Here is a 22,695-nt window from a genome sequence, read left to right on the forward strand (position 1 = left end):
TAATTATATATGTACAGCTGGTATAACCTGGGCATCTCCTGTATATAATGATATATGTACAGCTGGTATAACCTGGGTATTTCCTGTATATAATTATATATGTACAGCTGGTATAACCTGGGTATTTCCTGTATATAATTATATATGTACAGCTGGTATAACCTGGGTATCTCCTGTATATAATTATATATGTACAGGCAAAATAACCTGGGAATCTCCTGTATATAATGATATATGTACAGCTGGTATAACCTGGGTATCTCCTGTATATAATTATATATGTACAGCTGGTATAACCTGGGTATCTCCTGTATATAATTATATATGTACAGCTGGTATAACCTGGGTATTTCCTGTATATAATTATATATGTACAGCTGGTATAACCTGGGTATGTCTTGTATATAATTATATATGTACAGCTGGTATAACCTGGGTATGTCTTGTATATAATTATATATGTACAGCTGGTATAACATGGGAATCTCCTGTGTATAATGATATATGTACAGCCGGTATAACCTGGGCATCTCCTGTATATAATTATATATGTACAGCTGGTATAACCTGGGCATCTCCTGTATATAATTATATATGTACAGCTGGTATAACCTGGGTATCTCCTGTATATAATTATATATGTACAGCTGGTATAACCTGGGAATCTCCTTTGTATAATGATATATGTACAGCTGGTATAACCTGGGCATCTCCTGTATATAATTATATATGTACAGCTGGTATAACCTGGGCATCTCCTGTATATAATTATATATGTACAGCTGAAATAACCTGGGCATCTCCTGTATATAATTATATATGTACAGCTGATATAACCTGGGCATTGCCTGTATATAATTATATACGTACAGCTGGTATAACCTGGGCATCTCCTGTATATAATGATATATGTACAGCTGGTATAACCTGGGTATTTCCTGTATATAATTATATATGTACAGCTGGTATAACCTGGGTATGTTTTGTATATAATTATATATGTACAGCTGGTATAACCTGGGCATCTCCTGTATATAATGATATATGTACAGCTGGTATAACCTGGGTATTTCCTGTATATAATTATATATGTACAGCTGGTATAACCTGGGTATGTCTTGTATATAATTATATATGTACAGCTGGTATAACCTGGGCATCTCCTGTATATAATTATATATGTACAGCTGGTATAACCTGGGCATCTCCTGTATATAATTATATATGTACAGCTGGTATAACCTGGCCATCTCCTGTATATAATTATATATGTACAGCTGATATAACCTGGGCATCTCCTGTATATAATTATATATGTACAGCTGGTATAACCTGGGCATCTCCTGTATATAATTATATATGTACAGCTGATATAACCTGGGCATCTCCTGTATATAATTATATATGTACAGCTGGTATAACCTGGGTATGTCTTGTATATAATTATATATGTACAGCTGGTATAACCTGGGCATCTCCTGTATATAATTATATATACACTCACTGGCCACTTTATTAGGTACACCTGTCCAACTGTGTGTTAAGACTTAATTTCTAATCAGCCAATCACATGGCGGCAACTCAGTGCATTTAGGCATGTAGACATGGTCAAGATAATCTCCTGCAGTTCAAACCGAGCATCAGTATGGGGAAGAAAGGTGATTTGAGTGCCTTTGAACGTGGCATGATTGTTGGTGCCAGAAGGGCTGGTCTGAGAATTTCAGAAACTGCTGATCTACTGGGATTTTCACGCACAACCATCTCTAGGGTTTACAGAGAATGGTCCGAAAAAGAAAAAAAAACCAGTGAGCGGCAGTTCTGTGGCCGGAAATGCCTTGTTGATGCCAGAGGTCAGAGGAGAATGGGCAGACTGGTTCGAGCTGATAGAAAGGCAACAGTGACTCAAATTGCCACCCGTTACAACCAAGGTAGGCAGAAGAGCATCTCTGAACGCACAGTGCGTCGAACTTTGAGGCAGATGGGCTACAGCAGCAGAAGACCACACTGGGTACCACTCCTCTCAGCTAAGAACAGGAAACTGAGGCTACAATTTGCACAAGCTCATCGAAATTGGACAGTAGAAGATTGGAAAAACGTTGCCTGGTCTGATGAGTCTCGATTTCTGCTGCGACATTCGGATGGTAGGGTCAGAATTTGGCGTAAACAACATGAAAGCATGGATCCATCCTGCCTTGTATCAACGGTTCAGGCTGGTGGTGGTGGTGTCATGGTGTGGGGAATTTTTTCTGGGCACTCTTTGGGCCCCTTGGTACCAATTGAGCATCGTTGCAACGCCACAGCCTACCTGAGTATTGTTGCTGACCATGTCCATCCCTTTATGACCACAATGTACCCAACATCTGATGGCTACTTTCAGCAGGATAATGCGCCATGTCATAAAGCTCGAATCATCTCAGATTGGTTTCTTGAACATGACAATGAGTTCACTGTACTCAAATGGCCTCCTCAGTCACCAGATCTCAATCCAATAGAGCATCTTTGGGATGTGGTGGAACGGGAGATTCGCATCAGGGATGTGCAGCCGACAAATCTGCGCCAACTGTGTGATGCCATCATGTCAATATGGTCCAACATCTCTGAGGAATGCTTCCAGCACCTTGTTGAATCTCTGCCACGAAGAATTGAGGCAGTTCTGAAGGCAAAAGGGGGTCCAACCCCTTACTAGCATGGTGTACCTAATAAAGTGGCCAGTGAGTGTATATACAGCTGGTATAACCTGGGCATCTCCTGTATATAATTATATATGTACAGCTGGTATAACCTGGGCATCTCCTGTATATAATTATATATGTACAGCTGGTATAACCTGGGCATCTCCTGTATATAATTATATATGTACAGCTGATATAACCTGGGCATTGCCTGTATATAATTATATATGTACAGCTGGTATAACCTGGGCATCTCCTGTATATAATTATATATGTACAGCTGGTATAACCTGGGCATCTCCTGTATATAATGATATATGTACAGCTGGTATAACCTGGGTATCTCCTGTATATAATTATATATGTACAGCTGGTATAACCTGGGCATCTCCTGTATATAATGATATATGTACAGCTGGTATAACCTGGGTATTTCCTGTATATAATTATATATGTACAGCTGGTATAACCTGGGTATTTCCTGTATATAATTATATATGTACAGCTGGTATAACCTGGGTATCTCCTGTATATAATTATATATGTACAGGCAAAATAACCTGGGAATCTCCTGTATATAATGATATATGTACAGCTGGTATAACCTGGGTATCTCCTGTATATAATTATATATTTACAGCTGGTATAACCTGGGTATCTCCTGTATATAATTATATATGTACAGCTAGTATAACCTGGGTATTTCCTGTATATAATTATATATGTACAGCTGGTATAACCTGGGTATGTCTTGTATATAATTATATATGTACAGCTGGTATAACCTGGGCATCTCCTGTATATAAATATAAATATAAATATATATATATATATATATATACAGCTGGTATAACCTGGGCATCTCCTGTATATAATTATATATGTACAGCTGGTATAACATGGGAATCTCCTGTGTATAATTATATATGTACAGCCGGTATAACCTGGGCATCTCCTGTATATAATTATATATGTGCAGCTGGTATAACCTGGGCATCTCCTGTATATAATTGTATATGTACAGCTGGTATAACCTGGGTATCTCCTGTATATAATTATATATGTACAGCTGGTATAACCTGGGAATCTCCTTTGTATAATGATATATGTACAGCTGGTATAACCTGGGCATCTCCTGTATATAATTATATATGTACAGCTGGTATAACCTGGGCATCTCCTGTATATAATTATATATGTACAGCTGGTATAACCTGGGCATCTCCTGTATATAATTATATATGTACAGCTGATATAACCTAGGCATCTCCTGTATATAATTATATATGTACAGCTGATATAACCTGGGCATTGCCTGTATATAATTATATATGTACAGCTGGTATAACCTGGGCATCTACTGTATATAATTATATATGTACAGCTGGTATAACCTGGGCATCTCCTGTATATAATGATATATGTACAGCTGGTATAACCTGGGTATTTCCTGTATATAATTATATATGTACAGCTGGTATAACCTGGGTATGTCTTGTATATAATTAAATATGTACAGCTGGTATAACCTGGGCATCTCCTGTATATAATTATATATGTACAGCTGGTATAACCTGGGCATCTCCTGTATATAATTATATATGTGCAGCTGGTATAACCTGGGCATCTCCTGTATATAATTGTATATGTACAGCTGGTATAACCTGGGTATCTCCTGTATATAATGATATATGTACAGCTGGTATAACCTGGGTATTTCCTGTATATAATTATATATGTACAGCTGGTATAACCTGGGTATGTCTTGTATATAATTAAATATGTACAGCTGGTATAACCTGGGCATCTCCTGTATATAATTATATATGTACAGCCGGTATAACCTGGGCATCTCCTGTATATAATTATATATGTGCAGCTGGTATAACCTGGGCATCTCCTGTATATAATTGTATATGTACAGCTGGTATAACCTGGGTATCTCCTGTATATAATTATATATGTACAGCTGGTATAACCTGGGAATCTCCTTTGTATAATGATATATGTACAGCTGGTATAACCTGGGAATCTCCTGTGTATAATGATGTATGTACAGCTGGTATAACCTGGGCATCTCCTGTATATAATTATATATGTACAGCTGGTATAACCTGGGCATCTCCTGTATATAATTATATATGTACAGCTGGTATAACCTGGGCATCTCCTGTATATAATTATATATGTACAGCTGATATAACCTGGGCATCTCCTGTATATAATTATATATGTACAGCTGGTATAACCTGGGCATCTACTGTATATAATTATATATGTACAGCTGATATAACCTGGGCATCTCCTGTATATAATTATATATGTACAGCTGGTATAACCTGGGTATGTCTTGTATATAATTATATATGTACAGCTGGTATAACCTGGGCATCTCCTGTATATAATTATATATATATACAGCTGGTATAACCTGGGCATCTCCTGTATATAATTATATATGTACAGCTGGTATAACCTGGGCATCTCCTGTATATAATTATATATGTACAGCTGGTATAACCTGGGTATTTTCTGTATATAATTATATATGTACAGCTGGTATAACCTGGGCATCTCCTGTATATAATGATATATGTACAGCTGGTATAACCTGGGTATTTCCTGTATATAATTATATATGTACAGCTGGTATAACCTGGGTATGTCTTGTATATAATTATATATGTACAGCTGGTATAACCTGGGCATCTCCTGTATATAATTATATATATACAGCTGGTATAACCTGGGAATCTCCTGTGTATAATGATGTATGTACAGCTGGTATAACCTGGGCATCTCCTGTATATAATTATATATGTACAGCTGGTATAACCTGGGCATCTCCTGTATATAATTATATATGTACAGCTGGTATAACCTGGGCATCTCCTGTATATAATTATATATGTACAGCTGATATAACCTGGGCATCTCCTGTATATAATTATATATGTACAGCTGGTATAACCTGGGCATCTCCTGTTTATAATGATATACGTACAGCTGGTATAACCTGGGTATTTCCTGTATATAATTATATATGTACAGCTGATATAACCTGGGCATCTCCTGTATATAATTATATATGTACAGCTGGTATAACCTGGGTATCTCCTGTATATAATTATGTATGTACAGCTGGTATAACCTGGGCATCTCCTGTATATAATTATATATGTACAGCTGGTATAACCTGGGCATCTCCTGTATATAATGATATATGTACAGCTGGTATAACCTGGGTATTTCCTGTATATAATTATATATGTACAGCTGGTATAACCTGGGTATTTCCTGTATATAATTATATATGTACAGCTGGTATAACCTGGGAATCTCCTGTGTATAATGATGTATGTACAGCTGGTATAACCTGGGCATCTCCTGTATATAATTATATATGTACAGCTGGTATAACCTGGGCATCTCCTGTATATAATTATATATGTACAGCTGGTATAACCTGGGCATCTCCTGTATATAATTATATATGTACAGCTGATATAACCTGGGCATCTCCTGTATATAATTATATATGTACAGCTGGTATAACCTGGGCATCTCCTGTTTATAATGATATACGTACAGCTGGTATAACCTGGGTATTTCCTGTATATAATTATATATGTACAGCTGATATAACCTGGGCATCTCCTGTATATAATTATATATGTACAGCTGGTATAACCTGGGTATCTCCTGTATATAATTATGTATGTACAGCTGGTATAACCTGGGCATCTCCTGTATATAATTATATATGTACAGCTGGTATAACCTGGGCATCTCCTGTATATAATGATATATGTACAGCTGGTATAACCTGGGTATTTCCTGTATATAATTATATATGTACAGCTGGTATAACCTGGGTATTTCCTGTATATAATTATATATGTACAGCTGGTATAACCTGGGTATCTCCTGTATATAATTATATATGTACAGGCAAAATAACCTGGGAATCTCCTGTATATAATGATATATGTACAGCTGGTATAACCTGGGTATCTCCTGTATATAATTATATATTTACAGCTGGTATAACCTGGGTATCTCCTGTATATAATTATATATGTACAGCTGGTATAACCTGGGTATTTCCTGTATATAATTATATATGTACAGCTGGTATAACCTGGGTATGTCTTGTATATAATTATATATGTACAGCTGGTATAACCTGGGCATCTCCTGTATATAAATATAAATATATATATATATATATACAGCTGGTATAACCTGGGCATCTCCTGTATATAATTATATATGTACAGCTGGTATAACATGGGAATCTCCTGTGTATAATTATATATGTACAGCCGGTATAACCTGGGCATCTCCTGTATATAATTATATATGTGCAGCTGGTATAGCCTGGGCATCTCCTGTATATAATTGTATATGTACAGCTGGTATAACCTGGGTATCTCCTGTATATAATTATATATGTACAGCTGGTATAACCTGGGAATCTCCTTTGTATAATGATATATGTACAGCTGGTATAACCTGGGCATCTCCTGTATATAATTATATATGTACAGCTGGTATAACCTGGGCATCTCCTGTATATAATTATATATGTACAGCTGGTATAACCTGGGCATCTCCTGTATATAATTATATATGTACAGCTGATATAACCTGGGCATCTCCTGTATATAATTATAGATGTACAGCTGATATAACCTGGGCATTGCCTGTATATAATTATATATGTACAGCTGGTATAACCTGGGCATCTACTGTATATAATTATATATGTACAGCTGGTATAACCTGGGCATCTCCTGTATATAATGATATATGTACAGCTGGTATAACCTGGGTATTTCCTGTATATAATTATATATGTACAGCTGGTATAACCTGGGTATGTCTTGTATATAATTAAATATGTACAGCTGGTATAACCTGGGCATCTCCTGTATATAATTATATATGTACAGCTGGTATAACCTGGGCATCTCCTGTATATAATTATATATGTGCAGCTGGTATAACCTGGGCATCTCCTGTATATAATTGTATATGTACAGCTGGTATAACCTGGGTATCTCCTGTATATAATTATATATGTACAGCTGGTATAACCTGGGTATGTCTTGTATATAATTAAATATGTACAGCTGGTATAACCTGGGCATCTCCTGTATATAATTATATATGTACAGCTGGTATAACCTGGGCATCTCCTGTATATAATTATATATGTGCAGCTGGTATAACCTGGGCATCTCCTGTATATAATTGTATATGTACAGCTGGTATAACCTGGGTATCTCCTGTATATAATGATATATGTACAGCTGGTATAACCTGGGTATTTCCTGTATATAATTATATATGTACAGCTGGTATAACCTGGGTATGTCTTGTATATAATTAAATATGTACAGCTGGTATAACCTGGGCATCTCCTGTATATAATTATATATGTACAGCCGGTATAACCTGGGCATCTCCTGTATATAATTATATATGTGCAGCTGGTATAACCTGGGCATCTCCTGTATATAATTGTATATGTACAGCTGGTATAACCTGGGTATCTCCTGTATATAATTATATATGTACAGCTGGTATAACCTGGGAATCTCCTTTGTATAATGATATATGTACAGCTGGTATAACCTGGGAATCTCCTGTGTATAATGATGTATGTACAGCTGGTATAACCTGGGCATCTCCTGTATATAATTATATATGTACAGCTGGTATAACCTGGGCATCTCCTGTATATAATGATATATGTACAGCTGGTATAACCTGGGCATCTCCTGTATATAATTATATATGTACAGCTGATATAACCTGGGCATCTCCTGTATATAATGATATATGTACAGCTGGTATAACCTGGGTATTTCCTGTATATAATTATATATGTACAGCTGGTATAACCTGGGTATGTCTTGTATATAATTATATATGTACAGCTGGTATAACCTGGGCATCTCCTGTATATAATTATATATATACAGCTGGTATAACCTGGGAATCTCCTGTGTATAATTATATATGTACAGCTGGTATAACCTGGGCATCTCCTGTATATAATTATATATGTACAGCTGGTATAACCTGGGCATCTCCTGTATATAATTATATATGTACAGCTGGTATAACCTGGGCATCTCCTGTATATAATTATATAGGTACAGCTGGTATAACCTGGGCATCTCCGGTATATAATTATATATGTACAGCTGGTATAACCTGGGCATCTCCTGTATATAATTATATATGTACAGCTGGTATAACCTGGGCATCTCCTGTATATAATTATATATGTACAGCTGGTATAACCTGGGCATCTCCTGTATATAATTATATATGTACAGCTGATATAACCTGGGCATTGCCTGTATATAATTATATATGTACAGCTGGTATAACCTGGGCATCTCCTGTATATAATTATATATGTACAGCTGGTATAACCTGGGCATCTCCTGTATATAATGATATATGTACAGCTGGTATAACCTGGGTATCTCCTGTATATAATTATATATGTACAGCTGGTATAACCTGGGCATCTCCTGTATATAATGATATATGTACAGCTGGTATAACCTGGGTATTTCCTGTATATAATTATATATGTACAGCTGGTATAACCTGGGTATTTCCTGTATATAATTATATATGTACAGCTGGTATAACCTGGGTATCTCCTGTATATAATTATATATGTACAGGCAAAATAACCTGGGAATCTCCTGTATATAATGATATATGTACAGCTGGTATAACCTGGGTATCTCCTGTATATAATTATATATTTACAGCTGGTATAACCTGGGTATCTCCTGTATATAATTATATATGTACAGCTAGTATAACCTGGGTATTTCCTGTATATAATTATATATGTACAGCTGGTATAACCTGGGTATGTCTTGTATATAATTATATATGTACAGCTGGTATAACCTGGGCATCTCCTGTATATAAATATAAATATAAATATATATATATATATATATACAGCTGGTATAACCTGGGCATCTCCTGTATATAATTATATATGTACAGCTGGTATAACATGGGAATCTCCTGTGTATAATTATATATGTACAGCCGGTATAACCTGGGCATCTCCTGTATATAATTATATATGTGCAGCTGGTATAACCTGGGCATCTCCTGTATATAATTGTATATGTACAGCTGGTATAACCTGGGTATCTCCTGTATATAATTATATATGTACAGCTGGTATAACCTGGGAATCTCCTTTGTATAATGATATATGTACAGCTGGTATAACCTGGGCATCTCCTGTATATAATTATATATGTACAGCTGGTATAACCTGGGCATCTCCTGTATATAATTATATATGTACAGCTGGTATTACCTGGGCATCTCCTGTATATAATTATATATGTACAGCTGATATAACCTAGGCATCTCCTGTATATAATTATATATGTACAGCTGATATAACCTGGGCATTGCCTGTATATAATTATATATGTACAGCTGGTATAACCTGGGCATCTACTGTATATAATTATATATGTACAGCTGGTATAACCTGGGCATCTCCTGTATATAATGATATATGTACAGCTGGTATAACCTGGGTATTTCCTGTATATAATTATATATGTACAGCTGGTATAACCTGGGTATGTCTTGTATATAATTAAATATGTACAGCTGGTATAACCTGGGCATCTCCTGTATATAATTATATATGTACAGCTGGTATAACCTGGGCATCTCCTGTATATAATTATATATGTGCAGCTGGTATAACCTGGGCATCTCCTGTATATAATTGTATATGTACAGCTGGTATAACCTGGGTATCTCCTGTATATAATGATATATGTACAGCTGGTATAACCTGGGTATTTCCTGTATATAATTATATATGTACAGCTGGTATAACCTGGGTATGTCTTGTATATAATTAAATATGTACAGCTGGTATAACCTGGGCATCTCCTGTATATAATTATATATGTACAGCCGGTATAACCTGGGCATCTCCTGTATATAATTATATATGTGCAGCTGGTATAACCTGGGCATCTCCTGTATATAATTGTATATGTACAGCTGGTATAACCTGGGTATCTCCTGTATATAATTATATATGTACAGCTGGTATAACCTGGGAATCTCCTTTGTATAATGATATATGTACAGCTGGTATAACCTGGGAATCTCCTGTGTATAATGATGTATGTACAGCTGGTATAACCTGGGCATCTCCTGTATATAATTATATATGTACAGCTGGTATAACCTGGGCATCTCCTGTATATAATTATATATGTACAGCTGGTATAACCTGGGCATCTCCTGTATATAATTATATATGTACAGCTGATATAACCTGGGCATCTCCTGTATATAATTATATATGTACAGCTGGTATAACCTGGGCATCTACTGTATATAATTATATATGTACAGCTGATATAACCTGGGCATCTCCTGTATATAATTATATATGTACAGCTGGTATAACCTGGGTATGTCTTGTATATAATTATATATGTACAGCTGGTATAACCTGGGCATCTCCTGTATATAATTATATATATATACAGCTGGTATAACCTGGGCATCTCCTGTATATAATTATATATGTACAGCTGGTATAACCTGGGCATCTCCTGTATATAATTATATATGTACAGCTGGTATAACCTGGGTATTTTCTGTATATAATTATATATGTACAGCTGGTATAACCTGGGCATCTCCTGTATATAATGATATATGTACAGCTGGTATAACCTGGGTATTTCCTGTATATAATTATATATGTACAGCTGGTATAACCTGGGTATGTCTTGTATATAATTATATATGTACAGCTGGTATAACCTGGGCATCTCCTGTATATAATTATATATATACAGCTGGTATAACCTGGGAATCTCCTGTGTATAATGATGTATGTACAGCTGGTATAACCTGGGCATCTCCTGTATATAATTATATATGTACAGCTGGTATAACCTGGGCATCTCCTGTATATAATTATATATGTACAGCTGGTATAACCTGGGCATCTCCTGTATATAATTATATATGTACAGCTGATATAACCTGGGCATCTCCTGTATATAATTATATATGTACAGCTGGTATAACCTGGGCATCTCCTGTTTATAATGATATACGTACAGCTGGTATAACCTGGGTATTTCCTGTATATAATTATATATGTACAGCTGATATAACCTGGGCATCTCCTGTATATAATTATATATGTACAGCTGGTATAACCTGGGTATCTCCTGTATATAATTATGTATGTACAGCTGGTATAACCTGGGCATCTCCTGTATATAATTATATATGTACAGCTGGTATAACCTGGGCATCTCCTGTATATAATGATATATGTACAGCTGGTATAACCTGGGTATTTCCTGTATATAATTATATATGTACAGCTGGTATAACCTGGGTATTTCCTGTATATAATTATATATGTACAGCTGGTATAACCTGGGAATCTCCTGTGTATAATGATGTATGTACAGCTGGTATAACCTGGGCATCTCCTGTATATAATTATATATGTACAGCTGGTATAACCTGGGCATCTCCTGTATATAATTATATATGTACAGCTGGTATAACCTGGGCATCTCCTGTATATAATTATATATGTACAGCTGATATAACCTGGGCATCTCCTGTATATAATTATATATGTACAGCTGGTATAACCTGGGCATCTCCTGTTTATAATGATATACGTACAGCTGGTATAACCTGGGTATTTCCTGTATATAATTATATATGTACAGCTGATATAACCTGGGCATCTCCTGTATATAATTATATATGTACAGCTGGTATAACCTGGGTATCTCCTGTATATAATTATGTATGTACAGCTGGTATAACCTGGGCATCTCCTGTATATAATTATATATGTACAGCTGGTATAACCTGGGCATCTCCTGTATATAATGATATATGTACAGCTGGTATAACCTGGGTATTTCCTGTATATAATTATATATGTACAGCTGGTATAACCTGGGTATTTCCTGTATATAATTATATATGTACAGCTGGTATAACCTGGGTATCTCCTGTATATAATTATATATGTACAGGCAAAATAACCTGGGAATCTCCTGTATATAATGATATATGTACAGCTGGTATAACCTGGGTATCTCCTGTATATAATTATATATTTACAGCTGGTATAACCTGGGTATCTCCTGTATATAATTATATATGTACAGCTGGTATAACCTGGGTATTTCCTGTATATAATTATATATGTACAGCTGGTATAACCTGGGTATGTCTTGTATATAATTATATATGTACAGCTGGTATAACCTGGGCATCTCCTGTATATAAATATAAATATATATATATATATACAGCTGGTATAACCTGGGCATCTCCTGTATATAATTATATATGTACAGCTGGTATAACATGGGAATCTCCTGTGTATAATTATATATGTACAGCCGGTATAACCTGGGCATCTCCTGTATATAATTATATATGTGCAGCTGGTATAGCCTGGGCATCTCCTGTATATAATTGTATATGTACAGCTGGTATAACCTGGGTATCTCCTGTATATAATTATATATGTACAGCTGGTATAACCTGGGAATCTCCTTTGTATAATGATATATGTACAGCTGGTATAACCTGGGCATCTCCTGTATATAATTATATATGTACAGCTGGTATAACCTGGGCATCTCCTGTATATAATTATATATGTACAGCTGGTATAACCTGGGCATCTCCTGTATATAATTATATATGTACAGCTGATATAACCTGGGCATCTCCTGTATATAATTATATATGTACAGCTGATATAACCTGGGCATTGCCTGTATATAATTATATATGTACAGCTGGTATAACCTGGGCATCTACTGTATATAATTATATATGTACAGCTGGTATAACCTGGGCATCTCCTGTATATAATGATATATGTACAGCTGGTATAACCTGGGTATTTCCTGTATATAATTATATATGTACAGCTGGTATAACCTGGGTATGTCTTGTATATAATTAAATATGTACAGCTGGTATAACCTGGGCATCTCCTGTATATAATTATATATGTACAGCTGGTATAACCTGGGCATCTCCTGTATATAATTATATATGTGCAGCTGGTATAACCTGGGCATCTCCTGTATATAATTGTATATGTACAGCTGGTATAACCTGGGTATCTCCTGTATATAATTATATATGTACAGCTGGTATAACCTGGGTATGTCTTGTATATAATTAAATATGTACAGCTGGTATAACCTGGGCATCTCCTGTATATAATTATATATGTACAGCTGGTATAACCTGGGCATCTCCTGTATATAATTATATATGTGCAGCTGGTATAACCTGGGCATCTCCTGTATATAATTGTATATGTACAGCTGGTATAACCTGGGTATCTCCTGTATATAATGATATATGTACAGCTGGTATAACCTGGGTATTTCCTGTATATAATTATATATGTACAGCTGGTATAACCTGGGTATGTCTTGTATATAATTAAATATGTACAGCTGGTATAACCTGGGCATCTCCTGTATATAATTATATATGTACAGCCGGTATAACCTGGGCATCTCCTGTATATAATTATATATGTGCAGCTGGTATAACCTGGGCATCTCCTGTATATAATTGTATATGTACAGCTGGTATAACCTGGGTATCTCCTGTATATAATTATATATGTACAGCTGGTATAACCTGGGAATCTCCTTTGTATAATGATATATGTACAGCTGGTATAACCTGGGAATCTCCTGTGTATAATGATGTATGTACAGCTGGTATAACCTGGGCATCTCCTGTATATAATTATATATGTACAGCTGGTATAACCTGGGCATCTCCTGTATATAATGATATATGTACAGCTGGTATAACCTGGGCATCTCCTGTATATAATTATATATGTACAGCTGATATAACCTGGGCATCTCCTGTATATAATTATATATGTACAGCTGGTATAACCTGGGCATCTACTGTATATAATTATATATGTACAGCTGATATAACCTGGGCATCTCCTGTATATAATTATATATGTACAGCTGGTATAACCTGGGTATGTCTTGTATATAATTATATATGTACAGCTGGTATAACTTGGGCATCTCCTGTATATAATTATATATATATACAGCTGGTATATCCTGGGCATCTCCTGTATATAATTATATATGTACAGCTGGTATAACCTGGGCATCTCCTGTATATAATTATATATGTACAGCTGCTATAACCTGGGCATCTCCTGTATATAATTATATATGTACAGCTGATATAACCTGGGCATCTCCTGTATATAATTATATATGTACAGCTGATATAACCTGGGCATTGCCTGTATATAATTATATATGTACAGCTGGTATAACCTGGGCATCTCCTGTATATAATTATATATGTACAGCTGGTATAACCTGGGCATCTCCTGTATATAATGATATATGTACAGCTGGTATAACCTGGGTATTTCCTGTATATAATTATATATGTACAGCTGGTATAACCTGGGCATCTCCTGTATATGATATATGTACAGCTGGTATAACCTGGGTATCTCCTGTATATACAGTGGGGCTAAAAAGTATTTAGTCAGTCAGCAATAGTGCAAGTTCCACCACTTAAAAAGATGAGAGGCGTCTGTAATTTACATCATAGGTAGACCTCAACTATGGGAGACAAACTGAGAAAAAAAAATCCAGAAAATCACATTGTCTGTTTTTTTTTCATTTTATTTGCATATTATGGTGGAAAATAAGTATTTGGTCAGAAACAAAATTTCATCTCAATACTTTGTGATATATCCTTTGTTGGCAATGACAGAGGTCAAACATTTTCTGTAAGTCTTCACAAGGTTGCCACACACTGTTGTTGGTATGTTGGCCCATTCCTCCATGCAGATCTCCTCTAGAGCAGTGATGTTTTTGGCTTTTCGCTTGGCAACACGGACTTTCAACTCCCTCCAAAGGTTTTCTATAGGGTTGAGATCTGGAGACTGGCTAGGCCACTCCAGGACCTTGAAATGCTTCTTACGAAGCCACTCCTTCGTTGCCCTGGCGGTGTGCTTTGGATCATTGTCATGTTGAAAGACCCAGCCACGTTTCATCTTCAATGCCCTTGCTGATGGAAGGAGGTTTGCACTCAAAATCTCACGATACATGGCCCCATTCATTCTTTCATGTACCCGGATCAGTCATCCTGGACCCTTTGCAGAGAAACAGCCCCAAAGCATGATGTTTCCACCACCATGCTTTACAGTAGGTATGGTGTTTGATGGATGCAACTCAGTATTCTTTTTCCTCCAAACACGACAAGTTGTGTTTCTACCAAACAGTTCCAGTTTGGTTTCATCAGACCATAGGACATTCTCCCAAAACTCCTCTGGATCATCCAAATGCTCTCTAGCAAACTTCAGACGGGCCCGGACATGTACAGGCTTAAGCAGTGGGACACGTCTGGCACTGCGGGATCTGAGTCCATGGTGGCGTAGTGTGTTACTTATGGTAGGCCTTGTTACATTGGTCCCAGCTCTCTGCAGTTCATTCACTAGGTCCCCCCGCGTGGTTCTGGGATTTTTGCTCACCGTTCTTGTGATCATTCTGACCCCACGGGGTGGGATTTTGCGTGGAGCACCAGATCGAGGGAGATTATCAGTGGTCTTGTATGTCTTCCATTTTCTAATTATTGCTCCCACAGTTGATTTCTTCACTCCAAGCTGGTTGGCTATTGCAGATTCAGTCTTCCCAGCCTGGTGCAGGGCTACAATTTTGTTTCTGGTGTCCTTTGACAGCTCTTTGGTCTTCACCATAGTGGAGTTTGGAGTCAGACTGTTTGAGGGTGTGCACAGGTGTCTTTTTAGACTGATAACAAGTTTAAACAGGTGCCATTACTACAGGTAATGAGTGGAGGAAAGAGGAGACTCTTAAAGAAGAAGTTACAGGTCTGTGAGAGCCAGAAATCTTGATTGCTTGTTTCTGACCAAATACTTATTTTCCACCATAATATGCAAATAAAATGAAAAAAAAACAGACAATGTGATTTTCTGGATTTTTTTTTCTCAGTTTGTCTCCCATAGTTGAGGTCTACCTATGATGTAAATTGCAGACGCCTCTCATCTTTTTAAGTGGTGGAACTTGCACTATTGCTGACTGACTAAATACTTTTTTTCCCCACTGTAATTATATATGTACAGCTGGTATAACCTGGGCATCTCCTGTATATAATTATATATGTACAGCTGGTATAACCTGGGCATCGCCTGTATATAATTATATATGTACAGCTGGTATAACCTGGGCATCTCCTGTATATAATTATATATGTACAGCTGGTATAACCTGTGCATCTCCTGTATATAATGATATAGGTACAGCTGGTATAACCTGGGCATCTCCTGTATATAATTATATATGTACAGCTGGTATAACCTGGGCATCTCCTGTATATAATTATATATGTACAGCTGGTATAACCTGGGCATCTCCTGTATATAATGATATATGTACAGCTGGTATAACCTGGGCATCTCCTGTATATAATTATATATGTACAGCCGGTATAACCTGAGCATCTCCTGTATATAATTATATATGTACAGCTGGTATAACCTGGGCATCTCCTGTATATAATTATATGTGTACACCTGGTATAACCTGGGCATCTCCTGTATATAATCATATATGTACAGCTGGTATAACCTGGGCATCTCCTGTATATAATCATATATGTACAGCTGGTTTAACCTGGGCAATTCCTGTATATAATTATATATGTACAGCTGGTATAACCTGGGCATCTCCTGTATATAATGATATATGTACAGCTGGTATAACCTGGGCATCTCCAGTATATAATTTTATAGGTACAGCTGGTATAACCTGGGCATCTCCAGTATATAATTTTATAGGTACAGCTGGTTTGTTATACATCTGTGCCACATGTTGCTGTAATTTTATTGGAGAAATGTGATCTGTAACTTTATCTATGACAGTGATCGCTGTACACGAAGCCCACAATGATTACTCTGGCCCTGAGCCGCTAGCGATACATGAGCCGCTGATCGCACTCGCACGGCTTTGTCTTCATACTGTCTACAATATTCCCTGACGTCACACTACTTGTTCACCATCAAGAGATGAGCGGAGCAAGAGGCTTAACCCCTTATCAGCCGCCATATGATTGATATTCATCATGTTCACCTGCTCCTGCTATTGACATCCAGTGTAAAAACTTTCATCTCTTCAAAACAGCCGAGCAGTAAAGTGCAAAGACGATGGGGGGGGGAAGGTACTGAAAGAAGTCTCAGACAGCAAAGGTCTGTTTTGTAAATAAATTTGTAAATGTTTCCTGTTGCACCTGCAACAGAACCGTACAATACCCTCCATGTTTGAGGAATCACACAACTATCCAGACATAAACATCCCTCAGGGACAGAGCCAAGGAACAATGGGCCTATGTAGAAGAATTAAAGTACTGTAAGCTGCCCTTATGTACAAGAATATAACTACTACAATACTGCCCCTATGTACAAGAATATAACTACTATAATACTGCTCCTATATACAAGAAAATAACTACTATAATACTGCTCCTATGTACAAGAATATAACTACTATAATACTGCCCCCTATGTACAAGAATATAACTACTATAATACTGCTCCTATGTACAAGAATATAACTACTATAATACTGCCCCCTATGTACAAGAATATAACTACTATAATAAAGCCCCTATGTACAAGAATATAACTACTATAATACTGCTCCTATATACAAGAAAATAACTACTATAATACTGCTCCTATGTACAAGAATATAACTACTATAATACTTCCCCCTATGTACAAGAATATAACTACTATAATACTTCCCCCTATGTACAAGAATATAACTACTATAATACTGCTCCTATGTACAAGAATATAACTACTATAATACTGCCCCCTATGTACAAGAATATAACTACTATAATAAAGCCCCTATGTACAAGAATATAACTACTATAATACTTCCCCCTATGTACAAGAATATAACTACTATAATACTGCTCCTATGTAAAAGAATATAACTACTATAATACTGCCTCCTATGTACAAGAATATAACTACTATAATACTGCCCCCTATGTGCAAGAATATAACTACTATAATACTGCCCCCTATATACAAGAATATAACTACTATAATATTGCCCCTATGTACAAGAATATAACAACTATAATACTCCTGCTATGTACAAGAATATAACTACTATAATACTGCCCCTATGTACGATAATTTAACTACTATAATACTGCCCCTATGTACAAGAATATAAATACTATAACACTGCTCCTATGTACAAGAATATAACTACTATAATACTGCCCTCCTATGTACAAGAATTTAACTACTATAATACTGCCCTCCTATGTACAAGAATTTAACTACTATAATACTGCTCCTATGTACAAGAATATAACTACTATAATACTGCTCCTATGAACAAGAATATAACTACTATAATACTGCCCCTATGTACAAGAATATAACTACTATAATACTGCCCCCTATATACAAGAATATAACTACTATAATATTGCCCCTATGTACAAGAATATAACAACTATAATACTCCTGCTATGTACAAGAATATAACTACTATAATACTGCCCCTATGTACGATAATTTAACTGCTATAATACTGCTCCTATGTACAAGAATATAACTACTATAACACTGCCCCTATGTACAAGAATATAAATACTATAACACTGCTCCTATGTACAAGAATATAACTACTATAATACTGCCCCTATGTACAAGAATATAACTACTATAATACTGCCCCCTATGTACAAGAATATAACTACTATAATACTGCCCCCTATGTACAAGAATAGAACTACTATAATACTGCCTTTTGTACAAGAATATAACTACTATAATACTGCCCCCTATGTACAAGAATATAACTACTATAATTCTGCCCCCTATATACAAGAATATAACTACTATAATATTGCCCCTATGTACAAGAATATAACAACTATAATACTCCTGCTATGTACAAGAATATAACTACTATAATACTGCCCCTATGTACGATAATTTAACTACTATAATACTGACCCTATGTACAAGAATAGAACTACTATAATACTGCCCCCTATGTACAAGAATATAACTACTATAATACTGCCCCCTATGTTCAAGAATATAACTACTATAATACTGCCTTTTGTACAAGAATAGAACTACTATAATACTGCTCCTATGAACAAGAATATAGAATCATAGAATCATAGAATCGTAGAGTTGGAAGGGACCTCCTGGGCCATCTGGTCCAACCCCCTGCTCAAAGCAGGATTCGCTAAATCATCCCAGTCAGATGTCTGTCCAGCCTCTGTTTGAAGACTTCCATTGAAGGAGAACTCACCACTTCTCGTGGCAGCCTGTTCCACTCATTGATCACTCTAACTGTCAAAAAGTTTTTTCTAATATCTAATCTGTGTCTCCTCCCATTCAGTTTCATCCCATTGCTTCTAGTCTTTCCTTGTGCAAATGAGAATAAAGTTGATCCTTCTACAATGTGACAGCCCTTTAGATATTTGTAGACAGCTATTAAGTCTCCTCTCAGTCTTCTCTTTTGCAAACTAAACATTCCCAAATCCTGCAACCTTTCCTCATAAGACAGGGTTTGCAGACCGGTCACCATTCTGGTCGCTCTTTTCTGAACTTGCTCCAGTTTGTTGATGTCTTTTTTAAAATGTGGTGCCCAAAACTGGACACAATATTCCAGATGAGGTCTGACCAAAGAGGAGTAGAGGGAAATAATGACTTCACGTGATCTAGACTGTATGCTTCTGTTAATACATCCTAGAATTGCATTTGCCTTTTTTGCTGCTGCATCACACTGTTGACTCATATTCAGTCTGTGATCTATTAGTATACCCAAGTCTTTTTCACATGTGCTGTCACTTAGCCCTATTCCTCCCATTCTGTATATGCTTTTTCCATTTTTATTGCCCAGATGTAGTACTTTGCATTTCTCCCTGTTAAAAACCATTCTGTTTGTTGCTGCCCACTTCTCCAGTTTATTTAAATCTTTTTGAATCCTCTCTCTCTCTTCTCTAGTATTAGCTATCCCTCCTAGCTTTGTGTCATCAGCAAATTTAATCAGTTTACCCTCAATGCCTTCATCTAAATCGTTGATAAAGATGTTGAACAATACAGGGCCCAGGACAGAGCCCTGTGGTACCCCACTTGAGACATTCTTCCAACTGGATGTGCAGCCATTTACGACCACTCTTTGGGTCCGATCACTAAGCCAGTTATGAATCCACCTAACAGTTGCCTTGTCCATTCCATACTTAATCATTTTTTCAATAAGGATTGTATGAGAGACTTTGTCAAATGCTTTGCTGAAGTCAAGATATACTATATCTACAGCATTTCCTTGATCCACCCAATCAGTGATACCGTCATAGAAGGAAATTAAGTTAGTCTGACATGACTTATTAGTTACAAACCCATGCTGACTCTGTTTAATCACTTCATTCTTATCCAGGTATTGACATACATGTTGTTTAATAATTTGTTCAAAGATCTTTCCTGGTATAGAAGTCAGACTCACCGGCCTATAGTTACCTGGGTCCACCTTCTTCCCCTTTTTGAAGATAGGAACAACATTTGCTCTTCTCCAGTCTTCTGGCACTTCTCCTGTTCTCCAAGAATTTTCAAAGATTATAGAGAGGGGTTCAAAAATTTCTTCTGCTATCTCCTTCAGTACTCTGGGGTGTAATTCATCTGGACCTGGAGACTTGAATTCATTTAGGCTAGCTAAGTGTTTCCTCACTATCTTTCTGTTTATAGATATCCTGGATTCTTCTATTCCCTTAATAGGACAGTGAATAACAGTTGATGTTACAATTTCTTTCTGAGAGAAAACAGATGCAAAATAGGAATTTAAAAGTTCAGCCTTCTCAACATCCTGTCTTACCATTGCATCATTTTCATCCTGTAAAAATCCTACAGCATCTTTGACTTTTCTTTTACTTTTGACATATCCCCAAAATCCTTTATTATTGCTTTTGACATCTCTTGCAAGCCTCAATTCATTTTCAGCTTTAGCTAATCTGATTTGTGCCCTGCAGGTTCTGCAGACAGCATTATATTCTTCTTTAGATATGCCTCCCTCTTTCCATTTTATAAACATTTTTTTCTTCCTTTTTAGCATGTGCTTAAGTTCTGTGTTCATCCATCCTGGTTTCCTTAACTGCTTCCTATTCTTCCCTCTTTTCGGAATTGTTAACAACTGTGCTTTGAGAATTTCATTTTTCAAGATTTCCCATCCTTCCTGGACATTTTTGTCTTTAAGGATATCCAGCCATTGGATCCCTCCAATTCTCTTTCTGAATCCCTTAAAATCTGCCTTTCTGAAATCTAACCTTGACGTCTGAGTCTTCACAGGTCTTCCGCCTCTAGTTATCCAAAATTCTAAAATAGCATGGTCGCTACCTCCTAGGGTCCCAGCCACTTTTACCTCCTCAACCATTTCCTCCCTGTTTATAAGGATTAGATCCAAGGTAGCAGTTCCCCTTGTTTTCTCCCTTACCTTTTGGAAGATAAAGTTGTCAGCAAGAGAGGATAAGAATTTCCTTGACCTGTTAGTTTTGCCTGAGAGAGATTCCCAACAAATGTCTGGATAGTTGAAATCTCCCATGACAACTATGTCATATTTTTTGGAGAACTTGGCCATTTGATGCATAAAGAGTTCATCCATAGCTTCAGCTTGCACAGGCGGCCTGTAGTAAATGCCTACAATGGTGTCCTTTCCATTGTTCTGTCCTTGTATTCTTACCCAAACAGTTTCCACAGAACTCCCAGTCTCTGAAGCTTCAATCTCTGTGCAGATATACACGTTTCTAACATACAATGCGACACCTCCTCCTCGTTTATCAAGTCTGTTTCTTGCAAATAAGTTGT

General features: G+C 36.4%; 1 protein-coding gene across 8 annotated transcripts in view; it reads left to right on the plus strand.

Annotated features, from left to right (window-relative positions):
• SEC14L5 (SEC14 like lipid binding 5) overlaps window positions 1-22,695 on the plus strand; it is a 129,248-nt gene that overhangs the window by 48,644 nt on the left and 57,909 nt on the right. The window lies entirely within an intron of this gene.

The sequence above is a fragment of the Dendrobates tinctorius genome, unplaced genomic scaffold, assembly GCF_039654945.1.
Source record: "Dendrobates tinctorius isolate UK_male_01 unplaced genomic scaffold, ASM3965494v1 ptg000257l, whole genome shotgun sequence".
Lineage (NCBI taxonomy): Eukaryota > Metazoa > Chordata > Amphibia > Anura > Dendrobatidae > Dendrobates > Dendrobates tinctorius.